Genomic DNA, 25,366 nt, shown 5'->3' on the forward strand with positions numbered 1-25,366 from the left:
CCTGGCTATTATGAGGGCTCAGCCCTTGCCACGAGTGATTCGGCAAGTAGCTCAGGAAGAGAAAGGGAGGAAGCATCCAGAATGTCTGCTTTCCAGAAGGGCTGTGCGTGAGTGCCTCATTCGACTCCAGTTATCAAGACTACAAACCCAGACCCCCATTGTACCATAGTTACACATCTTACCATCCCTCTGTTATGGATCATCACAGTGCCTCTTGCCCACAATCCTGACACACCCCAAAACAACCATTCCATCTAAACAAATCATCTTTGTGCCTGTCCTAGTGCTGCTACACAGTGCTACCCCAGTGACTGCAGCATGGCTGGTGCAAGGCTACTGACTTTCACTGGGGGAGACTGAAGATGGCCTAACAGGACACACTCAAGCAGCTCTGGGCCTAGAAGGCCCAACTTCAGACTTCACCACCTCAGCATAGACAACAGCAGTCTGGTTGACATCCCATAGTGGGGGCACTGATAGAGTGGCAGTGGTTTGAGCATGACTGGGGAGGTGGTAGTGCAGTGGTAATGTCACTGGACTAGTAATCTAGAGCCAGGCTAATGCTCTTGGGGCATGGGTTCGAATCCCACCACGGCAGATGGTGAAATTTGAATTCAATTAATAAAAAATAAATAAATCTGGAATTAAAAAGCGAGTCTGATGGTGACTATGAAACTATTGCCAATTGTTGTAAAAACACATCTGGTTCACTAATGTCATTTAGGGAAGGAAATCTTCCATCCTTACCTGGTCTGGCCTACATGTGACTCCAGACCCACAGCAATGTGGTTGACTCTTAACTGTCCTCTGAAATAGCCTAGCAAGCCACTCAGTTCAAGAGCAATTAGGGATGGGCAACAAATGCTGGCCAAGCCAGCAACACCCACATCCCACAAACGGATAAAAATGATTGTTGTCATCCTGAGAGAGGACTGCAGCTTTGTGATTCGCAGAGCCACTGTGACTACCCTGGGTGGTGTCTCAGCAACACTAATAACCTGTTGCAGCACAATTTTCAGGGCTGTTGTGAGTTCCTGAAAGCCCCTTTCAGCCATGATGCCACGGTTTGAGCCTGTATTGTAACAAACTGAGATTTAATGACCTCAGTCTGACCTTCTATTGCAGCACTTTGGAAGAAAATGTAGCTGGTCTGATTAGTAAGCTTGTGGACGACACAAAGGTTGGTGGAGTTGCGGATAATGATGAGGATTGTCAGAGGATACAGCAGGATATAGATCGGTTGGAGACTTGGGCGGAGAAATGGCAGATGGAGTTTAATCCGGACAAATGTGAGGTAATGCATTTTGGAAGGTCTAATGCAGGTGGGAGGTATACAGTAAATGGCAGAACCCTTAGGAGTATTGACAGGCAGAGGGATCTGGGTGTACAGGTCCACAGGTCACTGAAAGTGGCAACGCAGGTGGATAAGGTAGTCAAGAAGGCATACGGTATGCTTGCCTTCATCGGTCGGGGCATAGAGTATAAAAATTGGCAAGTCATGTTGCAGCTGTACAGAACTTTAGTTAGGCGTGCAATTCTGGTCGCCACACTACCAGAAGGACGTGGAGGCTTTGGAGAGGGTACAGAGGAGGTTTACCAGGATGTGGCCTGGTCTGGAGGGCATTAGCTATGAGGAGAGGTTGGAAAAACTCGGATTGTTTTCACTGGAACGACGGAGGTGGAGGGGCGACATGATAGAGATTTACAAAGTTATGAGCGGCATGGACAGAGTGGATAGTCAGAAGCTTTTTCCCAGGTGGAAGAGTCAGTTACTAGGGGACATAGGTTTAAGGTGCGAGGGGCAAAGTTTAGAGGGGATGTGCGAGGCAAGTTTTTTACACAGAGGGTGGTGAGTGCCTGGAACTTGCTGCCAGGGGAAGTGGTGGAAGCAGATACGATATCGACGTTTAAGAGACATCTTGACAAATACATGAATAGGAAAGGAATAGAGGGATATGGGCCCCGGAAGTGCAGAAGGTGTTAGTTTAGGCAGGCATTAAGATCGGCGCAGGCTTGGAGGGCCGAATGGCCTGTTCCTGTGCTGTACTGTTCTTTGTTCACTCAGATGATGAGTGGCTTCTCCCTGTGTTGCATTGGAAGTTGAGACACCGATCATCCGACGCTGCTCATTCGTCATGTCCACAAGTACTGTCATGGAGTTGGCTATCATTTCCAAGCTGGAAAGGATGGGCTCCAAGCTCTGCACAAAGCCCTGTGCCAAGTTACAGCAGGACTCATCCATGCTGTTTGCCACGGACAGTAGACCTTCTGGTAGGCCAATGCACCGAGCATTTCTCTGTGTGTGCTTCTTCAGCCTTTTTCTATGTGCTATCAAAGTCCACATCTGAGTCCTCTGCAGTAGAACTCATGATCAACCTTGCCTTCCGGGAGCTGGCACTTGCACTATCCCTCTGGTTGCAGCCTGCTCGTGTGCAGTGACTCACCACATTCAGATTCTGCCTCGATGCTACTTTCTAACATTTCCACAATGCTAATACCTGGACTGGTGGTTGCATATGTGAGATCAAGTGATGGATCTTCTTCATCAGTCTTTTGTTCTTCTATGACTTCAGCATTTTTAAAAATTCATTCATGGGATGTAGGCGTCACTGGCCAGGCCAGCATTTATTGCCCATCCCTAATTGCCCTAGCATCCTGCAGCACTGGCCGGACAGGCGGCAGCTCTTGGGTATCTGAATGCATAAAGGTAGTGTTGGGGTGAAGGAAGGGAGGAAAGCAAGAGCTACAATGTCCGCAGCTTGTAAATCAGAATAGATTGCAGGATGAGGGTGAAGTGGGATGTGAGAAGGTGGATTGGGTCGGAACAAACCATAATCCTCAATAGTTTCAGCCCTGCCACTGGCCATGGCCTCAGTTGTGTCCACACCAATGATTGTCAACACCATCTCCTCCATGGGCGTGAGGACTTGCAGCTATGCCTGTTCCCACCAGTCAGGTGCTGCTGCCTCTGATTGTGGGCCATCTTGTCCTGCAAGAGAGAGGGAAGTGTGTGAGTGAGTGTGGTGAGTTTGCTTGGGTGATGCTCTTGCCATGATTGAATAGCTGGCAGTGTGAGAGGTGAGTTGTGTGGGTTGCAGCAGTGCTAAATGTGTGAGGGTGAGATAAGGCTATGGATATGAGTTGTGCTTGATAGATATTGTTGGTAGGTGTGTGATGGAGGTGTGGTGCATTGAGCAGTGTGTGAGGCTAGTGGTTTATTGTATGGATATGGAATGTGAAGATGCATTCCTGACCTTGAGCACTTATGAGTTCAGTACACTACTTGCGGCATTGCATCCAGGTCCCTGGGGCCAGACTGCTGGCATTGACTGCAATGGCTACCTGCTCCCACTACCTTCTTAGTATCTGCCTGCTTCCTGATCCCCTAAAAAAAAGAGGACCTCTCCTTTTCACCTCCTGCAGCAATTCCTCTAGTGCAGCATCAGAGAATTTTGGGGCATGCTCTCTGGCCTGTTGCAGCATTTTCCAACATTCTTCCTGCTCACCAATAACTCTTTCACTGCTTCCTATCCCTGCTGCAGCCAGAATGCATTTTGTCTTTAAGAGGTGGTGCTGGCTTAAGTAGTGCAGGCGAGCTTAAAGTGCTTCTAGCCTCGCACAAACTTGGGCCCCCTGCTGAGGCGTGCAGCCACTCAGCAGCTCATTCAGCACTGGATTGCATGCCACTATCATTATAATTAACAGGCAGCAGGAAGTTTGCATGATCCCCGCATTACTTTGGACAGGCGCAGGTTAATCATGCATCACGATCCTGTGCCCATTTTCTGGAACCATCCAATTTTGCTCCCTGAGTCTTTGGCAACAGATGTAGTAGATTAGAACCCGACAGCCATTGCAGCAGCAGATGTGCTGGAACCTGCTAGTAGAAGATGGGTGTGTGTGGGAGGGAGGCTATACATTATATTTCAAGATTTTTGCTTATTTGGTCTGGAAGTCATAAATTCATTCTGATGTTGCTATGAAATTAGATTATTTTTACAGAGGGCTAACTCCCAGGAAGATAGAAACTATGTTGCTTAGGATAAATAAGTTGAAATACAAGATGAATCAGCCATCTTAGAGCTGTGCGTTCTCACAAAGCAGCTCAGGTTGAGACAATGGAAAGTCGCCTAACACTTCCCAGAGAGGCTTGTATCTTTAATGTTAGAATGATTTTATAGAGGTGTCCAGCTTAGCTATATACTTACTATATAGTTACCGTGACTCTCCCATTAAGGGAAGTAGCTTTGATATACAGCTTGGAAAGGCATTCCTTGATGCAGAGAGCTCAGAAGGTCAAAAATCAAGCTGTTTTTATACCTGGATTTCTTTGAGAAGCTGTGCATGAGAAGGGTGCTCTTTACAAAAAGACAACAAGGCATCTCAGTGACCTGTTTCCCGATGAACTGCTGCCATGCACATTGCCATGATGATGAAGGTGAAAAGGATGATGAGGAACAGGCCACCCAGCAATTTCATGCAGCTGAGGGGGTTCTTTGTATCATCAGCACTAAATGAGTGCACTTTTCTTAGATCTCCATGAATAACAAAGTGCTTTTCCAATGCAGTCTATTTTAATACAATCATTGCAAAGTGCAAACAATCCCTATTCTTTCTTAATGCCCTGCTTCTCTTGGGTACCTACACCTGACTTTCTATCACCTTGTCTAGTAATTCATCTACATCCCACCTAAAGGCTTGGTGGACTCCATATGCTGCACATCAGGATCATGAGACTGAAATGGATCTTGTCACATGGTAGCTTGTTCCTAGCATGGATGTGCTGCTGGCTGGATGTCTGAAGGTTGGTCCTCAGCAGCTTGGTGGCATCTCCCATGTGTGTGGTGTTCTGAGAAGGAAGGTTGGAGGCCTTGCATGTGCTACTCTGCTGGGAGAAGGCAGTGCTGGGTGGCCTGTTCCTCATCATCCTTTTCACCTTCATCATCATCATCATCATTAGCTTCCTCCTGCGTATTTCTGTGGTGGATCTGCAGGAAAGGTAGGTGGAAGTTAAGAATAGGTGAGCATTACCTCTTGGAATTAAGAAAACAGATAATTGGAGTGAGTGGTTGTGATGTTTCACATGGATATCAGGGGAAGAGGAGTAGACCAACCTCACCATGCATCATGGCAAGAGCTGAATGCCTCCCCTCAAATTCCATGGCCTTCTTGAAAAGTGGGGAGATATTTATTGCTGCAAAGCCATGTCCAGTAGCTTACCTATCACAGATATTGTACACCAATTTGTAAGAAGAGAGAATGATGTTAAGGCGAGCAATTGAAGAGTTTGTGTCAAGTGGTATGGGAAAGCTGGAGTACTTAATGTGGGGGCATGAGTCTATTAAAGTGTGGGACGGGGTTTTAGTGTTGTGCATGTAAGTAATTTCTGTGAGGGGAGCTGCCGTTTCTGATCTTGTATAATTTGGTAGGAGCAGGCCATGTGATGAACATCCATGGTAGTGAGATTGTGCAGATGGTATAGATGGTATAGGTGATGTGGACATGATGGTTAGTTAAATGAATGATTCAGGCACTGGGTGAATGCTTCCTCTGTAAAGGTGTTTCCATAGCAATATTCCTTGGACCATTGCCACATTCCTGATATGTCCTCCTTCTCCATTTATTCCAGCATTAGGCCTTTTTTGGATAGCAAAGTTGTGGATTGTGCAGAGTACAACAATGAGCTTGTTTCTTGTGGTGCATGAATAACTTGGCATTATGCCTAGGGCCCTGGACAGCTAAATGGGTTTCATTAACTCACCCCGAACTTGGGGAATTCAGCCATATGAAAAATATGTAGCATCATCATATATTGACAAAGACAAAGTTAGTTTCTCTTGTGAATAAAGTATCGCTTGCCTGGTGCATTTGCATATTGATTAATGTTGCAGATGTCCCCTTGCAGCATGCGTAGAAGGAGTCTGAGACCTAAATGGCTTAAAGTCAGTAAATAACTACTTGGTGGAACAACACTTGCGAAAGCAGTTTTTTTCAGACCAGCCCAGGTAGCTGCACTAGGATCAGAAAACACAGTTGCTTGGGCAATTCTAGGATGTGGGTAATCTGCTTCTGGTAGATATCCCTCATGTCCCTTCCTTCAACTGCTAAATACTCAAGCAAAGAGGAGCACTACATCCAAAATCCACTTAAACATTTTTTGTTGCAACAACCAAGGATCCCCTTAAGAAGCCATTTCCAGGAAAGCAAGAATGTTTCTGATCTCTAACACTCACTATATATAGATGGGTATTTAGGTACACTGCAATCCTGAAGAATGAGACTTCCCACCAACACAGGTTTAAACCAGATTTCCATAAGTTTGATTATTAAGAACCTGTCATAAAAAGTTGGTCTGAAATTTATGAATTGTGCAAAATATACTGCAGAGCTACTCAGATAGATTCCTTGCCATTATCTATATGATCACAAACACAAACCAGTCTCAGATTAGTACAAGAACAACCTCAGATTTCAGCAACTGACTGCAGCTTTATCACAATCCAAGCAGGCGCCCATTTTACATGTTTTGGCTATTAACATTACTTTTGTTTTGAAAGGAAAACAAGAAAGGGGATCAGGAAGGAAAGTACAGGTAAAGGCCATTAAAGTAGTGCTGGTGTTAGTGGAAAAGCTCTGGGAATTTTTCACAGGATTTTACACACATTTTCATTTTCTTTAATGTTTTGAGTTGAAACCCAACAAATACAACGCTGGACCCCAGGTTTGATCCCATCATTCCAACTAATTGCTCTTTTGCTGTCTGATACGGTAGCTATTGTTTTGTTTTGCTGCTTCTACTGAATTGTGCAATACCTTTGAGCTTCTCTGCTTTTTTGAAAAAAAAAACCTTAATGATACAAGGCCAGTTATACAATAACTTAATTCTCTGATTAAATCCAAGGTATTTGGAAACCAAAGCAAACTTTGCATCTATGATTTATGAATAAGTAATAATGGTATCTAGGGCTGACTAATATACTTGAGTGGTTGCACACCACAATCCTTGCATTAAAAAAATGGGTATGTCTGAAAGTGCTTCACAGTCAATAAATTATTTTGAAATGTAGTGATTATTGTTAAGTAGCAAAACACGGCAGCCAATTTGTTCATACCTAGAGGTTTCAAGGATATGTTGGCTAAGAAACCAGGAGAGCTTCCTTGTCTTGCTTCAAATATGCCATGAGATATTTTATGTCTACCTGAACAGGTAGACAGGGCCTCATTTTAAAGGCTGATCTGAAAAACAGCACCTCTGACAATGCAGCACAGCCTCCATACTGTACTGAAGTGTCAACAAAGATTATGTGCTCAGGTTGTGCGGTGGAGCTTGAACCCAAGACCTTCTGAAACAAATTGCTGCTATTAGCCAACTAAACTAAAACTTATAAATCTGTATTGCTCCATCACTGACATTCAGGATAATGTTCTTGCATGACATGACAATGTAAGCTCGATGATGAAAGGGGTGCGTTCTTTATACAAACATTTTGGCAAACTATTTTTTATTTGTGGCAGAGACAAGCACTAAGAGATCCATGAAATGTTTTTCTCACAATATACAAATGAAACAGTGATGCATTCTAATGCAATTTGTTATCATTGTGATGAGCTAGTGAGCAAGTGACAAAAGATTAGTCAACCATTCTATTTTGAAGAGTCAACCATAGCTGAACACTTTTGGACACACTTCTCTGCAGTTCGGCCAGGGAAGGTTTGTGTTCCTATGTTTGCTGTACGGCTTAAAGAGTAAATATTAATGCAAAGTTTACCACCAATCAATGAATTTTCATGATCACTCCATTTCATCTGTCGTGTACAAGGGAAGATGCAAAAATTATTTTTAAGAAGTGACATAAATCCAGCAGGTTTAATGTAAACCATAGCTACTTAACAATTTTCTTCCAATGTTTTCTTTTGGATGAACATACGGCCCATTATAGCACTAAGCCATAAAGATCAGAAATAGTGAATCGCTGTTACCTCATGTATACTAATTTCTTTCTTTGGCATAAAGATCCATACGATAAAGTACATCTTTCAAAAATGCAGGTGAATATTTCTGGGAACCCCAGCAACAGATTTGCAGATAGCAAAGGGGCAGACTTGACTGACAGCATTTGGATTCATGGGATTCATGGGAGAGTTCTGATATTTGTCATTTTCAACGTCACTGATTCCTGATGTTGTGGAGTTTTGGTAGCTTATGGTCCTGACTGATTTAGAATGAGGTGACACACACCCTCCTGAAATCTGCAGCGCTGCACAGGGCTTTTAATTGAAGGTCAAGTTCACAAGTTTGGTTTGTTTGACAATGCTATGCTGAACTTGAATAGAAAGTGGTATTTTGGCTCATCTTGCCTCCACATCAGAATCTAAATATAGATGACCTTTAATTTATTGATTCTAAGAGTATTCATTTCTATTCTGCTGTGTTTAATATTACAACAGCAGCAGCACTCATATTTTTAAAAATAAATATTGCACACTTATGTTCCTGATTTGCAATTGTCATATTAAGAAGTATATCTTTAGCCCTCGTAAATTATGTGCCCTTTTTCATATGAATAATTGCTCAATGTTTTTGAATCATTCAGGTCTTCTAAGCCTTTGTGAAGGATTGTCTGTGAAGAGTTCCTGAGTTTGACCATGTGAAGAGATTGAGCTGGCCTCAGTGGATTGAGAGAGACCCTGTGATACGTCTTCACATTTATGTTAGTTGACCACTATCAAAGGGGACAGTTACATTTGGTGAGGCTGCTTTCTATGTTATACTTGCTAGATTTTGCATTTGTCCCATGATGAAACCAATCCCTGATATGGATCTCATTGAGCCAGGCACTAATTCAAAAGAACCATTTTATGTAATTTCATGCCTTGCTTTTAATGATTGCCTCAGATTCTGCCTGTCTCTGCTCATTTGAATTTTTGGCACTAAGAGTCAAGCACATAAAGTGGAACTAAAGTCACAATTAGATCAGACTATGTTGGAATCTTCCCTTCCTGAAGGACATTATTGAACTGGTTAGATTTCTACAACACAATGGTAGCTTTTATGGTCATAGGCTGCATACCATAACCATTAGTCTACTGTACCCTTGACTATAGTTTGCCTATCTTTCCAAACTGATAATCTAGGATAGGCCAAATGTCCTTCCCTATCTGTAGTTATCTTTTGAAAATAAGTAACTATAATTTTTTAATCAGCCTTTTCAGAAGATACAAGGTTACAAAATCAAAAGCGATCATCTTTCTAGAATACCAAGTGCTCCTTCCCCAATAACCATAAAGGAATTATATCATAATTTATTGCAAATCTGGTCTGCGATCTAGTCTGCATTCTTTCATCTCCAGAACACTGCCTTTTATAATCTCTATTACTTCTCCAGTGCTGCAGAAACCCTCATCCACATCTTCATCACCTTGAGGAATTATTTCTAAAATTCTCTCCTCACAAGCTATCACAAACTTCTGCTAATCTCGAAATCTCCAGTCTCTGTCCTGTCTCGCACAGTCTCGCATGGCCATCACTCCCAACGACACTCCCCACCACCCCCGCCAACAACATCCCAGCAAGATTTCACAGGTTCACTGCACCCCAGTTAATCAAGATAAAAATCCTTGCTCTCCTCTTTAAATCTGAGGGACCTGACTCCACTTGATCTGTGTGATCTTCCCTGTGTGCATGTCTGCTTTTCTAGTTCCAGATTATTGGTCTTTTCTCATGCTGTCTCTGCTCTGTCATCTAAGGCTGATTTTTCAATCATCATGTCCCTGCCATCTGGAAATTTCCTCCCAAAACCTCCCCCCACCCCCCCACTTCATAGCATTAAATGCCTCCTAAAAGCCAGCCCCTTTGATCAAGCCTTTGATCTCTTCCTTTTTTTTATGCTGTGCCCATCTTGGTAAAGGCCCTGACATGTTTTCTTTGATGTGAGGGGTGCTTTATAAATGCAGCTTGTTCTTGTAGACAGCCATGTGGGCTTTTTTTGCAGTTAGTCCGAGTGAAAAAATTGTCTTCAATTTAGTTATAAAAAGAACAACTCAAGTATTTGTATCATATGCCACAATTTTTCTTATAGTTATGCCATTCTTTCACAACATATAATGAAACTTGGAGATCATAAGAAGGATGACTAACAATGGTGGGGCAGAAACAGGAACTGAGAGTAGAAGATACAAATTTAGTAGGATGCCTTACAGGAAAAGCTCAAAGATGGGGAACAAGTTGATGTGTATACAATCTGTCTTATTTCCTACTCATCTCAAGCAAGTGTTTGCAGTCGTTGCTAATTATTACCTTCCTTGTTATTAATTTCTATCCATCATTTTACTGCTGTTTCTAAAGCAACCCTTAATGATTACGCAACCTTGGTCTAGTTTCACAGATCTATCTTTAGGAAATTTTCTATACTCAAAACCATACACACTAGTCTAGAAAAGTAGCATGGAGCTGGTAATCCTAAATAACTGACTACACAAGAATGGCTCTGACATGTGAATACAAGTAGTTCTATGCTAGTTGTATCTTAAGTGAGAGGAATACAAAAAAAAACCTCACAAGTACATGAAACCCTGAAGAGAAAATCCAAAAGTTGAAGGAACACAATTGGTGGTGCATTTCTTGACACCTCGGGTCATTCCCTCCCCACACCACTAATGGAAAAAATATGATTTTTAGATTAAAATGATGCTGCCTGCTTACCTTGCCATATGCTGCCGTTCTTTTCCCTTGTCCTCCTCTACTTTTTGCTCCTTCTTCCCCTACTTACGTTCTCCCCTTTCTCCACTTCTATCCAAATCCAGTGGCTAATGGGTTTCTGATGGTACTGGCTCTGTTAGCTGGCTCTGTAATCTATTCTCACAGGAGGCAATGTTATCAGAGGTGGCTGCCAGGGCTGGTAGTGCTGGAACAAGGCCTGTCCAAAACTTTGTGATTGAGCTTGGTAAGAATCGAACTTGGGGAGTAGGGAAGATGGTGCAGAAATCCCTTGAAATCATTTGTACAATAATTGTTTGGATATTATGCATTGGCCCTTATAGTATAACCTCATTGAAGCAACTGTGGGAAGGGGTAGAGCAGAATTACTGACCACAGCCCTTCTGCTTGCCGTCTGTTAGTATGCAAAATATCTTTTAATGTATTGTGTGTCAGAGTTCAAATATTTTTACTTTGAACTTTCTAACTTGCATAATAGTAAATGGATGTGAAGGCCAAGGGTAGATGTGAGTGGATTTCTTCCTGTTGATCGTTTGGTGTATATGTATTGTCATGCAGACCCCTACCAGCCAAGAATGAGGCATATGAATGTTGTCATATGAACATTGATTTTAAACTGTTGCTGGAGTGAAGAAAGGACTTGTTAAAAAATCACAACTCACTTGGCTGAAAGGACATTTGTATATGAACAGACAGTGCTTGTGGAGACAAAGGGCTATTGCCTGGTCCACTTAACCCACAATGGATTTTGATCACCAGCCATTGAAGGTGTAAGGAAGAGCATTCCAGAGACTGCGAAGGTGATACAATCCATAAATGCCAGGACTGGTTAAACCAGCCGGTCATATGACTAACTGGCTGGTCCAGGGTTTTTTGAACTAGCCACAGAGAGAGTTTCAACTCAGAGAAAGACTGTTTGCTCCTGGAGTGAGAAGACCTCTCCTGTCTGCTCCCATCTCTTTCTCACAAGCTTCTGGACCCACTGAGGACACATGAACCGCAAAAGAGAAAAGTCTGCTACATCGAACAAGGTTTAAGAAGAATACTGGGCCCCAACAAAAGCAAGACCTACCTACAATCAAGGACTATACAGCAAGCTCGAAGAACAGTAACCAAAACCATCTGCAGATATTGCTTCAAACTTTTCCACTTTATTTCTTCCGCTCTCTTCTGTCTCTATCTGCATGTGTGTATTACGAATGCATGCTAGCATGGGCATGTCGCGTATCCATAGGTGTTAACTGAATTAGAGTTTGCATTTAATAAAGTTCAACCTTTTTTCTTTAAACCTAAGAAAACCTGTTTGGCTAGTTTCTTTGCCTTATAAGTGGGAGTTAATGAATAAGGATTCACTAAGGGGGAGCTAAAAAAACAGTGAGTTTAAAATTAAACCCTGTTACGGTAAGACCAGGTGAAGGCTGAGAGGGAACTCTAGATCCCTTTCTCACCTGGTCATAACAGTATAATTAATTTCTGCTTTGGGAATGCACAAACATTTCTGACAGGAACAATTAGTGACTGTGTATTATAATGTGCATGTGTTACACAAATAATTAACAAAGTTGTTTTGAACTTCTGAGGCAGTAGCTTGCCTTTGTCTAAAGCTTCCATTAGGCAGGCGCATTCCTTTGCTCATTCCAGCTTCAATGGGCACTGCAGCAATGCCTCCAGGCTGCTTCCAGCGTCATGCAGTCAGCTACAGTAAAAGGTTATGGACTGCATTAACTTGTAAAATATTGAGAATGGGAATTGGGTTTGATGTACCTCACCCTGCACTTTGTGGAGGCGGATGAAGAGGAACAGGAAAAGATAGCTTATAATGTTGAGTGGCCCAAAAGCTGCAGAGCACAGAGCTGCAAATATGCAAATAAGGGGAAACTAAATAAGCTTCTAATTCATAAGTTCCCAACTGGTCTTTGACAAGCAACACTATATATATTCGTGTGCTGAGGAAGCAGTTATAATTCGATGTTGAGGTTAACAATCCATTCAGTCGCTTCAGCTGATGCAGTGTGACTGGTTGTTATGCCAACAGGAATGGATCTCTGAGGGCAAGAGTTCACTATGTGGGTGATGGTCTCACTTGGACGGCCAGAGTCACAACTTGAGCTGGTCCTCATGTTCCACTTGTGGAGAAAGTGGCTACATCTTTATGGTGCGTCCTCAAGCAGTTGATGGTTGTCCATCGTTTCTGTGGAAGGTTGAAACCTGGGACTTCACCACTCGGATCAGTTACTAGGTTGTGGTTTGTGATGTTGGCAGTCAACCAGGAGGTGCGCCATCAAGAGGTGGGGCTATCATCTGTTTGTAGGGTGTGGAGTGTGTTACAACAGGGGCTAGGAGATTTCAGGTGAATACATGTTTTTGTTTGAAGTGCTGTATCAATAGGAGTGCTGTTAACCTGTGGTGGTCTTTGAGGAGAATGTTTTCCCTGTGGACATCAGGAGGTTCATTCTGTGCCAGCACAGGAAACCACTTGAGCTGTGTTGGTCTCAACATTCCATAAATAATCCTCATGATTTCCCAGAGGTGGATATCTACCATGTTTGTGTGGCAGTTCCTGAGCCAGGTTGAGCAGCAGTACTCACTGTTGAATAGACCAGGGCGAGTGAAGCAGTGCATTGTGTGGTGGCTCTGCTGCCCCAGGCCAGTTTCCTTCTGAGATTTACTCTTGTCTGGACCTTGACTCTGGTGTTCTGGAGGTGTTGCTGATTGGTCAATGTATGGTCAAGAGTGATGCAATGGTATTTTGGCATTGGGTTGTGGGTGAGTGGTTGGCCCAGAACTGGATCTGAAATTCTTCCCTGGCCTTTGAGTTGTTCAGGTGGAAGGCTGAAATGACAGTCTTGGCACCATTTGGTTGGAGTCTCCATTTTCTGAAATTTTTCTGGGATTTACATCGGATCACAGGGAAGGAAGTGGCTAGCAAAGCTGTACACCAACATGTATAGCACAGGCACCATTCCAAACATCCGGTGCCAATCTTAAGATACTGCCATTGTCAAGCCAGGGAAACCACTCGATGACCCATGCAACTACTGCTGTGCTCAATAACATATAAGGTCCTGGAATGCCTCCTGCTAAACTAATTGAGTCCCATCCTGGAAGCATCAATGTCCTGCCAACAGGCAGGTTTTTGCACAGACTGCAACTGCTCCGAGCAGGTCCTGACACTGACCTCACATATTGAGGCTGGTTTTCAGAAAGGCCTGAAGACAGGTACCACCTTTGTTGACCTATCCTGTGTCTATGACACAGTGTGACATACAGGCATGCTGCTGAAACTCTCTAAAATCATCTGCCGTGTGAAAACCCTACAACAAATTAACTCCTTGATCAGCAACCGACAGTTCCGTGTGCATCTTGCAGATCAAATCAGACTCCCACGCATGATCAACAATCAGTTCTTGCACTTGCCCTTTTCAATATACATACCAGTGACCTCCTTCCCACAAAGTCATGACTCTTCATATGACTTAACCCTGGCTTTGCAGGCTAAAGAACTTCAGGACATTGAGAAAATACTCACTGAAGATCTACATTCTCTTGAAGCTTACTTCAGAAAATGGAGACTCTGACAAGCTGCATTGAGGAATGAGGATGAATGGACATTTCTCCAACAGCTCCTATGATGCCTTCATATTAAATCAATCCACTGTGCCACTGATATTTCAAGGGGAAATATGAACAGAGGGTTGGCTGCTGAAAGTTAAAATCACAAAATCATGAAATCTTACAGCACAGAAGGAGGCCTGTTGGCCTATCGTGCCTGTACTGGCTCTTTGAAAAATCAGTCACGCTTAGTCCCACATCCCTGCCTTTAGTCCTTAATTCTGTAAGTTCCCCATCCTCAAGAACTTGTCCAAAATTAATATTTATGGAATCAGCTTCCACCACCTCTTCAAAATCATCTGCTATGTGAAAACCCTACAGCTAATCAACTCCATGATCAGTAACCGACAGTTCCTTGTGCACCTCGGAGATCAAATTAGACGCCCATGCATAATTATAACGGGCTCCCACAGGGATCAGTTCTCGCACTGGCCCTCTTCAATATACATACCAGTGGCCTTCAGGTAGAACATTCCAGGTCCTGACAACTCTCTGAGTGAAACAATTTCTCTTCATCTCCCTTCTCGATCTTTTGACAATGATTTTAAATCTATGCTCTTTGGTTATTGACCCACTCGCCAGAGGGAATAGTTTTTCTCTATCAAAACCTCTCATCATCTTGTAAACCTTTATTAGATTACCTGTTAACCTTCTCTGTTCCAAGGAGAACAATCCTAATTTTTCCAACCTCTCCCCGTAACTGAAGTTCCACATTCCTGGTAACATTCTAGTAAACCTCCTCTGTACCTTTACAAAGCCGTTACAACTTCCATGACATGTGGTGCTCAGAATTGTCAATAATATGCTAGCTGAGGCCTAATCAGTGATTTATAAAGTTCTAGCATGATATCTTTGCTTTTATATTCTGTTCCTCTATTTATAAACCCAAATAACCCATATATTTTTTTTTAACCGCCTTATCAACTTGCCCTGTCACCTTTAAACATTTGTGTATATGGAGACCAAGATCGCTCTGCCATTTTCAGAATCATACCATTTGTAATAAACTGTGTCATGCCTAGTAGAGACATATCATATTTCTACTTTTAAGAAACAAACTTCATTCGAGGTGGACTCTTTAAAATTGACTTTACCTTTTTATAAAAAGGTGGACAATGCTGCAAAAGATGGCCACCAAAGGTCAGATGACCTGGCCTATGTATTCAAACACTGCCTTACTGTCTGTTAAGGACAAAAGGATACATCCAAGGCTAAGAGGTTTTAATTACACCCATCCTGAAACCATCAAGCGACATTTTTGAATTGAATGGGTTCTTCTGAAACAAAGATGTAAAGTAGCCACATTATAACGTAGTTACACTCATCCAGACATTAATGGATGGCCATGGATTCCACATCCTGATCCATTGTGTGGTCACACCAGGGGAGAACAACCAAGTGTCAGGTACTAGAAACGCAAATGATGAATTGTGACCTTAAAAGGTAACACTCTGGAGAGAGAGAGATCACAGCAACATCACAGAAAAGCAGTCCAGCGAGAGACTGTGGAAAGATATCCAGCCAAAACAAGGAAGGAGCCCCGCTGCTAATTCTACACTTCAACTTAGTGCAACAGAGAAGTGAAAGTGACCCACCACCTCCAATCTGAAATTTTAACCACCAGAAATCTACAACACCTTAACAAGTCAAGATGACAAACAACCCAGCCTGCATCTTTAAAAAGAGACTGTTCTACTTATAAGATTCAACAGGTTTACCATAAACCATGCACACCTACTACACCTTGAAGCCTTACCCTTTGTCTTCTATCTTCTCTTGAGAGTGTATGTGAGAGTGAATGAGTACATGAGTAGTGTTGTAAACATTTTGGGGAATGAATATTGTTCAATAAATAGTTGCTCTTCTGTATTAAACCTACAAGAAAACCTGTCACTGTCTGTTTATTTTGCAAGTAAAACACTCAGGGGCTAACTCATCAGTTTAAACAAAACATGATTGCAGTCAGTTGGGAGGTGAACAGTGGGAACCACCCACACCCCTTACCACTAGTCTGTAACAACTGTCTTTTCATAATAGTCCTCCCAAAGTGCATCACTTCACACTTCTCCACATTGAATGTTATCTGCCATTCTTCTGCCCATTCACCATCCTGTCACTCGTTATCACTATATACTACTTTACAAGTTTTGTATCATCTGCAAACGTTATAATGATGCTCCCTATACACAAGTCTAAACTCATTTATAAAATTTCTAAAGAGTAATGAACCCAAAACTGAACCTTGGGGAACATTACTGCAAACCATCTCCCATTCTGAAAGACATCCATCCACCACCTCCCTTTGCTTCCTGTCACTGAGCTAATTTTGTACCCGTAACACGACTTTCCCCTTAATTCCATGGGTGTCCATCTACTTAATAAGCCTCCTATGTGGCACCTTATTGAATGCCTTCTGAAAATCCATATCTAGATCACTGAAAAGTGGTGGGTATGATATCTCTATAGTTGAGGGCTACCATTTGCAATCGCTCTTGACAGCTTTGCAACAATCATGGACAGAGCACAAGTACAATGATGTAAATGCTGCAACAAAGATTGTTTAAACACCCTTAAGAAGGCTGGACTGCTCTGGGAGAGGCTTAACATCATAGACCTTTAGATCTCTAAATCTCTGGAATAATTACTGTATGCCATACCCCGAATAATTTTGTTCTACAAAGAGTTATGAACATTAGCAGAATGGCCAAGTCACATTACAGCATAAGACAGCATTAAATACAATGAGCCAACTGCAGATCTCTCAGTGCAACAGAGACAACCTGTGTACCAAGAAGTCCTATTTTGTTTGTGATTTTGTAATGGGAGGAGCAGTTATGCTGATTAGCTATAAGGTATCAATAGAAGTCTATAGGGATTCTGGTCGGTGCAATATCTCTACAGGCTTTGGGTAGAGAGTGACTTATATTGGCAGCTGCTGTGTCTGCCACTTCTTGAATGCCCCTGACTGTCATTTGCACAGAGGTCCATGATAATCTGGGTAGCATTATGAGGAAAGGCAATATCTTGAAGCTTGAAAACATGAATACTTCCTGCTGGAAGAACCCCACCACCTCCAAGCGCTCATTAATCCGTCTGAGGGTAGAACAACAGGCATCTCCCTCAGTACTAGACTGAAATGCCAATCTAGATTACGTGCTCAAGTTTCCGGAATAGGGCTTGAACCCACAGCTCTCTGAATCAGCTGTGAGAATTCTACTCTGGGCCAAACCTAACACCTTAATATAGGGAGTGTAGCTGAGAGCAGGTTCCTTTCACTGACTTTATTCTTGCTATTCAAGGAATTTGTCCAGTGACCCACTGTTGATATCTGATGCTGTTACTGCTGGAGAAGTAATAAGTTCTAAAAGGTTAACTTGAAGTTATGTGGGGATATTGTTGTTGTTGTAGCTGTAGTCCTAAAGGGCCATTAGGCATCTTTCTCCATTAGCAAGAGATAGTTTGTAATGTATAGCATGAGGGGCACCACTCCTCAACAGTGGAGCAAGACAAAAAGGCAGGCCACCATGAACTACCACAACCAGTGGGAACTGAAGCTGCACTGTTGGTGTTTTTCTGCATCACACTTTAGCCATCTAGTCAACTGAGCTAGCAAACCACTCCATGCTGGGATGTGGCAGTTGGAGGAATAACTAAGCAACCCTTGGCAGTAAACTAAGTTAATTTCTTCCAGCTTGCTATTTTTCTTCCTTATATCTAGTCTCTATAAACACAGACATAAGAACCCATGGAGGAGACATGCCTTCACAAGTTTAGGTTTAGCAGATAGGCAGTTGCAGTGCTGTTCTCTTTAGTAAACAGACATACACAGAACAAAGAACAAGAACAAAGAAAATTACAGCACAGGAACAGGCCCTTCGGCCCTCCAAGCCTGCGCCGATTCAGATCCTCTATCTAAACATGTCGCCTATTTTCTAAGGGTCTGTATCTCTTTGCTTCCTGCCCATTCAGGTATCTGTCTAGATACATCTTAAAAGACGCTATCGTGCCCGTGTCTACCACCTCCGCTGGCAACGCATTCCAGGCACCCACCACCCTCTGCGTAAAGAACTTTCCACGCATATCCCCCCTAAACTTTTCCCCTCTCACTTTGAACTCGTGACCCCTAGTAATTGAATCCCCCACTCTGGGAAAAAGCTTCTTGCTATCCACCCTGTCTATACCTCCTTGATTACTGGTGTGGTACTGCCTATTGGTAGACAAGATCACCATTGTGTCCCAATATTATATCTCCAGCTCTTTCCAGGCCACCACAGAGGACTTGGCAGCAAGTGAATTTTCAGTACACAAGTACATAAACAGGTCACTGATGAATTATGCAGCAGACCCTCCCAAATAGCACTAGTGTGAGAAGCTGGCTGATTCATCACACTGATGAATGCCCCCAAGTTCAGGGCATTTTTAATGATACCCATGTACCTATCCAGGTCTCTAGATGCTTCAGGTGGTGGTACCTATACTACTACTTGTGACAAGTGGAGTGAATAACTTATAGTCTTGAGCAACTCCAGGAGCAGTGGCTGCTTCTGGTAGAACACTTAGAGAAATAGAAGAGAAAGAAATGTGAGAAAGCTGCTGGAAAGATACCTGTTGAAACAATGCTTGCACGGCAATGTCCCTTGTGGTATATTGTTGTGCTTGAGTGTATGCCTGTGTGAAAGTGAATTAATAAAAAAGGAATGAGGGGATAACAAACAATGCAGGTTACTAACCATCAGATGGAGGGAGGCCTCCTGCTTCACCTTGCCTTCACTCTCTGCCCAATAATGGGTGATGCTGTCCAGTGTGGTCTTCTCAAATGATGTCAGTACCCTTAGGTCTGCAGGCCCTCATCCAGTGTGGGACGCTTCTTCATTTTAAATCATTTTGCTCTGCAAACAGGGAAAAAGCATAGGGGGGTTAAAATTTTTTTACAGCATGTGCAGTAACACCCGAGTAGCCATCCTGCATCCCAGTGTGTTTTGTACTGCAAGATTGTTTGGTTGACAGCCTTTTAAGTGTTACAGCAGTGAGAGGAGTTAGTGAGTTGCAGTTTGAAGGAGTGCCTTGCTGTTATATGCCCATACATGGTAAGCACTGAAAGAGCTATTGGGTTAGGTGCTTTTGCATGGGAATCATTAAATATGAAACCATGACGTGGCAATTGGATTGCACAGAGACAAATGGGTACGAAAGAGTCCAATATGGCATGTGGCATGCCCATGCTCATTTTACATTGAGTATGTGACACATGCCATATTACTTAGGGCTTCTGACTGAAACAGACCTTAGGCCTATTACCTATGCAAATCTGTGCGTGATCTTTCAGTGTTGCTGTCCACTTTTTAATCTACCGTTGTGCAGCTGATCTGTTAGAGGCCCTAAAGGCCGATATTTTTACCTTTCCTACTTCCTTTAGAATCCTTGAAAAGCTGAATAGAGCATCAGTGGTAGGGACAGTTGATCTGCCTCCATTTGTTCAGTCTGAAACCAGGTCAGGGTAGGACAAAGTCTGCTTGCTTGTACAAATTGAGCCAAGTTTGCTTTCATTAAAAACGGAACTTTTTCTGTCCCAATTTCATTTTTCAAAGTCACCAAGATTACTGAAACTGGTGTATTCGGTTCAAAAATTGGTTTCCCAGTTGACTGAAAATTATTCATGGGACTCCCATACAGATGCACTTAGTACTTCCACATGGATACATGTTGCTCATATTTCTGCTGGAAGTTCTGTATTTTATTATTTACCAATGTCAATTGTTTTTAAAAAAAGCTTGCTAAAATGATGAATGCCACTTTAATCACAGTTGAATCTGCACCTTCTTTATTAGCACCTGCTTGGAGCAGCACTGAGCTATACTGCCAGTTTCACCTCACTTTTGTCAAGTGAATGGACTTCTGTAGATATGTGGTTATATACAAAATCAAGAATTCTGCACATTTCTCATGCATGACACATCAGCTCTTTGATGAGGTCTTGCACCATCTTCCAAAAGATCTTCCAATAGATGTTCTATCTCCAGTGGCATTAGACCACCATTTTTTAGTTGATGTGATGAAAAAATAGTATTTCAGGGATATCCATAAAGATGCTATAATTTGTACTAGTCTTATTATTTAGCATGGCATTGACACGCTTCATGTGAGCAGATTGTCTTCTTCACTGCCTAATCTGGCAGACTGAAAATCGGGCAGGTTCTATAAAGGGTGAGCAATGTGCCCATCAAATTCCTGACCTGACTATGAAGAGGTATAGGATTTGGGTGTGGGGGCGGGAAGAGAAGAGTAACTTTCACCCACGTTGGTTGTTAAAAGCAGGTTTTGAGAGAGCTATCCAATTAGTCTTGCTCACCTCTTTCCCCATAGCCCTGCAAATTTTTCCTTCTCAAGTATATATCCAATTTTCTTTTGAAAGTTACTAGTGGATCTGCTTCCACCATCCTTTCAGGCAGTATGTTGCAGATCATAGCAATTCCTTGCTTTAAACAAAAAAATCCTCATCTCCTCTCTGGTTCTTTTATCAATCATCTAAAATCTCTGTCCTCTGGTTAATGACCCTCCTACCAGTGGAAACAGTTTCTCCTTATCTGCTCTTTTAAAACTGTCGCTATTTTAAACATCTCAATTAAGTCTCGCGTTAACCTTCTCTGCTCTATGGAGAAGAATTGCAACTTCTCTAATCTCTCACAAAATAAGCCTCTCATCTTTGTTATCATTCTGATAAATCTCCTCTGCACCCTTTCCAAGGCCTTCTTATAGTGTGTTGTCCAGAAATGGGTATAATACTCCAGCTGAGGTCTACCCAGTGATTTATAAAGGTTTTGCATAACTTCCTTGTTTTAAAAAATAGACGATTAAGATACTAACAAGCTGGTGTCAATATTGCTTTCTCATCGACTGTAAATAATAAGCACTTTTTAAGAATGCTTCTAAAATTAGGAAACACCTTACAACCATTGTATTTCAAATCTCTTTGCTCCTGTTTCCAGCTGTGAATAACAAGAAATAAAATGACAGAAACTGGGATAAAGACTAAACGAGAGAGACAAACCTTTGAAAACAGGAAGGTTGAGAGGCATGTCAGGTTTCTAAAGGGGAAACTGCAAGGGCTGTGCCAATATCACAAATGCTGGATGAACAGTTAGCATTACTTTGTTTAAGTGAAGTAAGATAACCCACTGCTGTGAGGAAATGTGACATATTCTTTATTTTGGTATCATTACACAAAGGCACGTTATACTGTTTGAATTGAGCCCAATCATAATTGTAATTCTGTATGTTTACCATATCATGAAATATAGCAACTATCAACTCACATCAGGCCTCCTCAGTTCAGCAATTCTTTACTTGGTCCACCTTTGGAGTGATTGAAGCAGTACACGTGGAAGACACAAATATCTGGTTCAGGTCACAAGGCAATAATATGACCACATACCCACGTTGCAGTACGGTGTGAATAGATAAGGTCAGTTTGAATCAGCCCCTATAAAATTAAAACTTATTGAAGCAATGAGCACCAGTGAACCAGAAAAGGTATCGATGGTAGATCTGAATCTGAAACAGGTCATTTGGACTCTTTTGTTTTCTGAAATGGTTTTTCAAAGACACCAGTATGATGCTTCTCCTACAACTAAGCACATTGTAACTTTGGTTATTGTGAATGAAATGAATTTAATGTCTACTTTGTTCTTAGTATAGCTAGGATGTGTTGGGGGACAAGATTACTCTCAGCTATAATACCCTCATGGTTGACTGGTCTGACAACACTGTCAGGACAAATAATGCAAATAATGGTCACTTGACTGAAGTACAGGAGGCTACCCAGTGCCCATTGAACTGTAGCCCAGTAGTCAGTGCCTTCAGGAGAGGAGGGAGGAAGGGAAACTAGTATGCAGGTGCAGCAGGTAATAAGGAAAGCAAATGGAATTTTGGCATTTATTGCTGAAGGAATAGAGTATAAAAGTAGGGAAGTGTTGCTGCAACTGTACAAGGCATTAGCGAGACCGCGTCTAGAGTATTGCGTACAGTTTTGGTCCCCTTACTTGAGGAGGGATGTAGTTGCATTGGAGGCAGTTTTGAGGAGGTTCGCTAGATTGATTCCAGGGATGAGTGCTTTGTCTTATGAAGAGAGATTGAGCAGTTTAGGCCTTTACTCTCTAGAGTTTAGAAGAATGAGAGGAGATCTAATTGAGGTATATAAGATGATCAAGGGGATTGACAAAGTAGAGGTAGAGAGGATGTTTCCTCTGATGGGGCAATCTCGAACGAGAGGTCATAGTTTTAGGATAAAGAGTAGCAGATTTAAAACAGAGATGAGGAGAAATTACTTCTCTCAAAGGGTCGTGAGTCTGTGGAATTCACTACCCCAGAGTGTGGTGGATGCTGGGACATTTGAGTAAATTTAAGGAGGAGATAGACAGATTTTTAATTAGCAATGGGTTGAAGGGTTATGGAGGCTGAGATGAGATCAGGCATGATCTTATTCAATAGCGGAGCAGGCTCGAGGGGCTGAATTGCCTACTCCTGCTCCTATGTAAATCAGTCTTCCATGTACATATAACGTGGAGCTAATCAGAAAAGCTATTGCAGAAGCTAGTATAACAAACTTCAACTGAAGGAAGAACTGCATCCCAAAATCCTACTGTTGTCAGAATTTTTTTTTGTCCCTGTTGGGCTCCTGCCTCTGATTAATTCTATGCCATCATAATTTTCCCTTTAAAAAAAACTTGTGACTTTAACACTTGAAAATAACACTCCATCAAAAAAATACTTCCTGTCTGGATCCATGTTCGATTAACTGCTATAATACATTTTCCCCCTACCACCCACTTCAAAGATTTTAACGAATGATTAGCCGAGAAACGCAGAGTTTTCCCCCCCCCCTTCCCCTTCTCTTTGTTGCGCTGTTCTAACGTTGAACCCGAGCCGAGCCGAGCAGTGATCGGGTTACAGTCTGGCCTTGCGAAGTTCAATTCTTTTAAGTTTAATACGTTAATTCTGCATTTGTGTTTTCACTTGCAGAATGATAGTGATTATAAAGTACTTTAGGAGCAATCTTCAGAAATACATGGGGAAGCAGTTTCTTAAGTAAGTAGTTGCCAGTGTTTCGTTCCGAATCTCTCGTTTTGTCTGATTGCTAAGTTGCTGTATTTCGCTCAGACTGTGAACGGTGTTGCTACAAACTGATTCTTTCAAGGTTTTAGTTGCGAATTATGCTCTTTAAAACGAAAGGGGTGTTTAAATTAAACTTAACTCAAATTACAGCAGTGTATTTGGATATCTTATTTAAGCAGTAGTTGATCTGACATATGTATAAACTTGGCTCCATTGCAGCTTTTTTTTCTCCACTTTCTAATTTCTGTGCAATTGTTTTTCTGTCTTCGAGGCTGTATTGCGGTTCCTTTCTGTTTAATTGTTGCGCTTGAAAGTGATCCCATGACCCTCTGTTGAGCGCTGTTTTAAAGGGGGTGTTCTGACCCTTTCAAGAAAAAGGCGCGTAGGGAATAAACATGATACAATTATTTTTTTTAAAACTGAAGGACATGAAAATGTGGTTTGCAGGAACAAATTTAGCTGACCTCGACTGTTTGCCTTCAGGCTGGGCTTTGCACTCCGTTATAGTGCTATTGATAGCTACTGCTACTATCTATGGTTGTTGACTGCCCTCATAACTGCTACAGGGCTGCCTTCACTTACTGCATTACATTGGAAATTTCGACCACGAGTCCATCAACAAACTTAAAGTAACCATACATAATGTTACGACCTTAGTTGAGACTGTTACCTTTAAAACAAGTGATATGAACTCCCCAGACCAATTAAAGAATTATACAAGATTACACGTTTTAGGACTTCTACGATAACAACTAAACTAAAATAATCAACATTAACTAAACAGTACTTAGTGGGTAGCTAATAGACTAAATTACAGGGAAAGCTATTTCCCGTTATTAACACACTTGAAAACCCCACACCACCTTTATATGTTACACTGTGTTCTCATCGAAAAGATATCCTTGCAGTTAAAAGACCCAAACTGCTCCTAGTTGCTATGGGCTAGATCTCCAAGTTCTCCTTGAAGCCAAAGTCCTCTTTGCTCACTTCTTCAAAGCACATTCAACAGCTCTTCTGTTAATGAGGTAACCTCCGATGACCTTGTTGGTCTTTTCTCCTCCTCAAACCTCAAGCCTTTGAACCAGGTTCAAATCTTAGCAGCTGCTAGTTCTTGGTTCTTCCTTTCAGTCTCCAGAATTAAGCCTCTCAAATATATCCAGATCAAAAGTCAAGAGTCATTTGCCTTTTACAATTCTCAGAGTCCATAAGTCTGACCGTAGCAAAACTACCTGGGCCTTCCTTTGTTTCCAGGTGTTAAAAACTGCAACTCAAGTTGCATTTTAGTGTCGCTGGCGCCCTGTTTATAATCTGTGAGTTTGGGAGAGTGAAAGCCATTGTCCTTTAGATGTTAAAACCTTGCACCCTGCTTTCAAAAGGGTCTTTGATCTGGCTTTCTGGTTCTCATGGTAACCAAGACCATTGGATTGTCTCTGGGCCAAACTCATGTGAGGTCACATGTCTCCTCTGAATGTCCATTTTGCACTGCATTAAAGATCACAGTTTTTAAAACATAATCACACTAAAAAGAAAAGCATTCATAGCAATAATATCACAGTAAACATAGTCTGCATCATGTATCTCAGTGGGACAATAATACAATCCAAAATATAGGAATCACAGTGTAATTCTTTGCATTGAATAAAATTCATCACTCCTTCAACCCTATTTTCTGTATGATTCCCAAATATTAGTTGTTGCATAAGTACAGTAACACAAACACTCAAATAAAGTTAGTTAATGCAATGACAACAGGAAACATCCTCTATATCTCCAAAACCTGGCTACCATTTAGCTTGAGGAAGATGAACCTGATCTTCTGGGTATGCCTCTGAGGAAAATAAACTATTTTAAAAAAAAAAAGCAGGTTATTTGTGTATGTATGTTTATATCTGCGCTATTATTAAAAAATGTAGGCATGAAATTGGG

At 41.9% G+C, this 25,366-nt stretch overlaps 1 protein-coding gene and 1 long non-coding RNA gene across 8 annotated transcripts in view; one reads left to right on the forward strand and one right to left on the reverse strand.

Annotated features, from left to right (window-relative positions):
* The window catches only part of LOC137375220 (beta-galactoside alpha-2,6-sialyltransferase 1-like), a 152,586-nt gene that overhangs the window by 21,914 nt on the left and 105,306 nt on the right, over nucleotides 1-25,366 (forward strand). For 5 of the 7 annotated variants that reach the window (XM_068042052.1, XM_068042044.1, XM_068042055.1 and 2 more), the window contains exon 2: nucleotides 8,595-8,748. The exons of 1 other annotated variant lie outside the window; for it this stretch is intronic. The gene's annotated coding sequence lies outside the window, so the exon portion shown is untranslated. Of the gene's footprint in view, nucleotides 1-8,594; nucleotides 8,749-23,233; nucleotides 23,414-25,366 lie in introns of those variants that run through there. One more of the 7 variants, XM_068042048.1, reaches the window with a different exon arrangement.
* On the reverse strand, nucleotides 4,611-21,966 carry LOC137375222 (uncharacterized). The gene is made up of 3 exons (XR_010975954.1): nucleotides 21,643-21,966; nucleotides 19,060-19,218; nucleotides 4,611-4,988 (listed from the first exon to the last, which is right to left on the reverse strand). It is a non-coding gene; the product is annotated as an uncharacterized lncRNA (long non-coding RNA).

This window comes from Heterodontus francisci, chromosome 11 (assembly GCF_036365525.1).
Source record: "Heterodontus francisci isolate sHetFra1 chromosome 11, sHetFra1.hap1, whole genome shotgun sequence".
NCBI classification, from domain to species: domain Eukaryota; kingdom Metazoa; phylum Chordata; class Chondrichthyes; order Heterodontiformes; family Heterodontidae; genus Heterodontus; species Heterodontus francisci.